Source organism: Ceratina calcarata, unplaced genomic scaffold (genome assembly GCF_001652005.2).
Source record: "Ceratina calcarata isolate Rehan_Ccalc_2016 unplaced genomic scaffold, ASM165200v1 scaffold151.2, whole genome shotgun sequence".
Classification (NCBI taxonomy): domain Eukaryota; kingdom Metazoa; phylum Arthropoda; class Insecta; order Hymenoptera; family Apidae; genus Ceratina; species Ceratina calcarata.
Window position 1 is genome coordinate 1,414,983 of NW_017136308.1, and position 5,492 is coordinate 1,420,474.

The following is a 5,492-nucleotide window of genomic DNA, read 5'->3' on the forward strand; positions in this document are numbered from 1 at the left end:
ATTGTAGATCTCGTCGTCCTCTACAAAAAAGGTCATATGCAATTTTTCTGCATGTCCAACGGTTTGAAAGTTATTAGCCAAAAACGAAAATTTGGAAGAAATTGAAGGGGTACCCCTTGGAAAAATCTCGGAAAAATCGAAAATTTTTTTTTGTTGTTTATTATTAGCAATGTTCTTTCGACGTCTGATTTCTTTTTAAAAAATGCGTTTCTAAAGTGCATAAACTTTTAGGATTAACTGTATAGCCAATACATCCATAAAAAGATTCGTGTTATTTATTCTGACTGTGGAGTATTTTGTTTTAGTTTTTGTTCTGGCTTTTTGAGGGATTGTTTACGTTACAATTTCTCTGGTGCTCCGAGCGTTAATCTTCAGAGGTCCCGAGAAGTGTAACTCTAGAAATCCGATAAGGGTCGGCAATAAATTTTCGGTAGTATAAGTAGGTTTCCCCGTCTCGCTCGTCCAAAACGAGAACTCGTGAGTTTATAACGGAAACACATCAACGCCTGTGTTTGAAGTAATCAAGAGTTCGATTGAACCGAGTGCGCGGATTCAAACGAATTAGCGGGAAGGAATAACCGGCGAACGGTCCCGAACGGGAAGAGTTCTCCCGGTGCGTGACATGTGCGCATACGCACACGTGAACCACGAGTCACCCTCCTCTGCTATGGATACGTGTATTACACGCGCGTAAAACGACTACAAGCTTCGGTCCTTTTGATCTCGGCCATTCATCACCGTGCACCGCAAAAAAAAAAAAAAGAAGGAACGTCCAATAATACTGCGTGCACCGCGACGTTCACGCGCGTGTGCACGCGTAAAATCACCTCGTCGCGTCGCCTCCGTTCCGCGCGGCGATTCCTAGACGTGTTCGATCTCCCGTCTCTATCCGCGAGTCCAGAATCAACGGCCGCTTTATCGTCACCGGTTCGCCACAATCCTGGATTGTATTAGGCAAACGACGGAAATGATCGAGATTGATAACGCGAGGTGGTATAATTGGACTTCTGTATAATGTAAAATACTAGCATCCCCCATTAGGGCTTCGTCTGTATTAACAATCCTGTATAGAATAGAAATACTTCGTTCACAAAAATCAAGTTGCTGAGTCATGAGACGCTCGATTTATACCCATATAAAATATTTGGGTTAACGTGTCACTCGCGTAAGCGATCGCAGGACGATAAAAAGCATCGTGTCCGGGCGAGGGTGCGCAAGAGAAAGGGAGGGATCGGCTAATTTGGTAGCTGGAAATTTGCGAAAACGATACCGGGTAGGCGGAACAAATTGTCGCGGATAAAAGGACGAGCAAAACTCGCGGTACAGAGCGGCGGAGAGCGAGCAGCGAGTCGAGCAGTGTAGAAGCAGCAGAAAAGCGAACGCGCGAGTCCGTGATGTGGGCGTGCACCGGACGAGTGATGGATGTCAGTGTCACCCTCGAAAACACGTGTTCCGCTTACATAGATGCCTGGGTGAACGCGACCAGTGTTTGTCTACTATTCTCACTCGCTAATTATCGACCCCTGAGCAGCTCCCCTTTGTCGGGCACCGCTACGCGGTTTTATACGTGGAAACGGGTCCTTCGGTTTTAATTTCCGACGCGCACATGTCAGTGATTAGTCCCTTCACCCGCCACGGAGATGTTTAAACCTTCCTCGTTTCTCATCGTGAACCGTGGAACGGCCAGGTTCTCGCTAGAAATACGCGTGGTATTCAGTTTGTTTATGGTAATTGAATTACTTGACGGATGGTCGACGAGACAGAGTCGTGGGGCTCAATTAGATCTCGCGTGAAGTTTCGTGCATACCGCGAGGTTCGTCAATCTCTGAATACTTAAGGTTGTATGAACATCTACATAAAAACAATGATAAACCATTGAAATTTAAACAGTTATTAGATATTACATTAATAAAATATTAGAAATTTTGCGAGTCTATTAGGAAAGTTATTACATTTCGAATTCTTATGATAAATGATAGAATGTCAATGCAACAATGACAGAATTTTGTAATTTTGTATAATTCTTAATACATGATNAAGTCACAATCCAATAAAAAATGCCAAAACTATGTATTAGATTATTAGAAATTCCTTATGACCGAGAAGAACAGGTCGAACAATTTTATAAACCTTCCTCCTCTGTACTTATCATTCTTTCTAAAAGTTCATTGCTTCCAATATTGGACACAGCTTTTTATTACATGTTTTAATATTTTGGCAGAGATCTTACAATTCATGCAATCTTAACTGATTCACGATACCATTTGTTTGTGTAGAGTCGAGGAATTCAATAGTTTTGATTTAGGGAACGACTAGCTTAACAAAGTTATTCAATTTTAAGCTTTGGAATATTTATGGACTTCGCTGTACGTACAAATTTATAACACGTGTATCCACGTTTCGAAATAGTTCTGTCACGTCTCATTACTTATACCATACATACCTTCAAGGGATTTGTACCCTAAGCATCGGCTAAGCAACGTCTCATCGAAAAGATTCTCAACGATTCGCGTGTGCATTTGTATCGGACCTAAAAGCGATCAATTGTGGACACAATCGAATCAATTATATCAGAGTTCATTCTACTGCGACATATCTGTACTTAATCTTTAATTATTTACAAGTACCAGAGATAAAATATAGACGTTTCAGACTACTTGTAATTGAGTATTTCGAGGAAACTAATTGGATCCAGATTACGGAAAGAATACGAATTTCGAGATTTTTGTAGATTAACAGGGCGGCTATTTATAGCCGTGAATTTTATGCAAGTTTACGCAGATGGAAATTAATTATGCGCTAATCGCGTTACATTTTTCACGATAACCGTTTGACCTCGTCGAGCATAGTTTCATCACAGCTATGCGGATTTCCAGACTCGCCTGCCGGCCGGCCCGCGATCTAACGACGAAATACGAGCTGGAGATTTATTTCATGAAACCTTACTGCACCATAATAATTTGTCCACTTTTCGAAATCAATTCGTATTTCTCGTAAACGTCCGCCTATTTAGACTTCACACCGTTACGGACAATTTCTCTTTTCATTTTGCTCCTATTTTTTAATCAATCATTTAATCAAAGGGAATGAGTCCTAAATTGTTTATAAATATATTCAGAATTATTTATTCAGTGATTTCTGTTCTCGTTTTGCCCTTTCTCGGGAGAGGGACAGAGAGAGGAGTACCTTTGCCTGTGCACCTAAAATACACCCCGTGCAAAATTTATCTCGCACACGCGTCTGCGTGAGGTTGGCTAACATCTGGAATACGCGATGACAGTGGGACCGAAATATATTCGATCGACGAACAAAAAACGCAACTCGCCGAAAGTACATTTTCCCTCGATCGCTGGAATGCGGCTCGGCCGAAGCGAGTCGGTTTTTCTTCTCAAACGAGGAAACTAAAATAATTGAAAATCGTATTCCACGATTCCACAATCTTGGGAAGGAACTGTACAAAACGGAATGCCTTTGTAGATCAAATTTGGATTACAAATGTTCCTACGACACGACGTGATCTTGTCATAAATCTGAAGAAGAATTTCGGGAGAATTGTTAACAATATTCAAGAGGTCCGAGTTTCATTCCGGGATTGTCTGTAGGTACGTCAGAACGAACGAACGGGGAACCGTAATTGAAAGCATCCTCTGTGCCGAGACGAAAATTGCTACACGGTACACGTAGCCAACGGCAGTGGTTTTCGGGTGGATGCCGGGCTATTAGAAGAATTCCCTGTGGCGGATAGCCAGCGGGAGCTTGAATCGGCGGCACGGGGTACGCAGAACTCCACGTCCAAATCGTGCAAGTAATAACTTGTCAACAATACATCTCCGAATCGTTTTGCCGTATCGTACGGATCGTTGTTCGCGGATGGTTATGTGCCGTATCTAATAGTCCATGCGATACGTTCCACCTTGTCACGATTTCATAGCCAAATCGCGGTACACGCTACATTTCCGTGCGTATCAATCAGAAGATTAACTCTGATGTAACGTGATCTAGTAGAGATACTTCGTATCGACAGTAGCCCGGAGTCACGTTTTTTAATTGGATGCTCGAAAGACGTTCTCTCGTCACGTGTTCTTCGAGTTGTTTCAGAATGCACGAAACTTTTAATAAAAAACACTGACCAATGAGAATATGCGTAGGGCCCGTGCCCAGCCACGGATAGATTGGTTCGAATCGTGACCCTCGGTCGTGGCTCAGTGCGGACCCTATACACGCTCTTATTAATTAGTGTTTTTCGTTAATAATTTGAAAACCGTGTTTCACTTTGGATTTTGCCAAAGAAAATTGTTGTTCAGAAACGCTTACAAAATTAGCTCCTTTCGGCTCTAACATCTTTTTGGGACACTCTGTATACTGAGCAGATCTGAGAGAAATCAGTGTCTATCGTCAATGAATCCCGGTTCCCACGTACGTTGTACAATTCCATAAATATAACTCGAAAAACGACGAAGAGCTCGTTGCTTAAGAAGACAGATAAAAAAAGTGGATATCACCGTCTTACGTCGTTCTTAATCAGTGATTCCGTACTGTTCGCGATATCGTTTCGCTGAAACTGCCTAAATTAACTTCTGAGTTCATCTGGGAATCACGATGAATGTAATTTTAGCACTGTTAGATAAATCGTTAATTGTTTCCCGCTAAGGAGAGGAAAGAAACGTTTAAAAATTCCATTTGATAAAACGCGAGACCCGTTCGAGGAATACTCGAAATTGGTGATCTGTTTTCTTACCGAAATAAAAGGAAAGTGTAAATAATAGAAAAGTGTTTTAAACCGAATTAGGGACGACAGGAAAATTAGCGAAACAATTGCCGTGGTCCTTTTAAACTCAGAGGATCCTAGAAAGGAAATAGCAAACGGTGTTTAGGTAGTTCAGACGAACTGCGGTAGCTAGTACAAGTATTTGGCCAGTCCTTTGTCAACTAGACCCTTTTATAAAAGCTGACTTCTTTGTTTAACTAGGACAAACGGTACTAATTGAACGCTAATGAATCTGTAACTGCACATTTCCGGCCAGGGTAAATAATCCCACAGTCTGCATGATATTTTCAAAAGTACGAAATATTAAAAAGAATCCGACTTCTTAAGGAGTATAAAAACTATAAGACATGTTTAATGTTCGAATATTATTGGAAAGTGTGCTCAGTTCTGATTACCACTGAATAGATACAAGACAGTAAAGAATACAGAATTTATTTCTATGTATTAATAAAAGAATAATTTTGCGAGTACTGCAATGTTTGTATATTTGTGAGAGCAACTGTACGCAGTTTCGTATCTCGGTTTTATATTCAGAATTTCTTTAACAACAACCTTCCCCAGGCATCTTGTGTATTCTCGAGTATCGCCCGGTACACGCGTAATCGGTTAATTATTCGCTGTCGATTTCTTGGCGAGCACATTACGAGCATTGTTAAGATTGTATGAGACGTAAGATCTCTGCCAAAAGTTTAAGGCATATAATAAAAAGCTGTGTCTAATATTT

General features: G+C 41.1%; 1 protein-coding gene across 1 annotated transcript in view; it reads right to left on the bottom strand.

Moving 5' to 3' along the window:
- The window catches only part of LOC108632041 (paired box protein Pax-1), a 15,869-nt gene that overhangs the window by 9,651 nt on the left and 726 nt on the right, over positions 1–5,492 (bottom strand). The window lies entirely within an intron of this gene.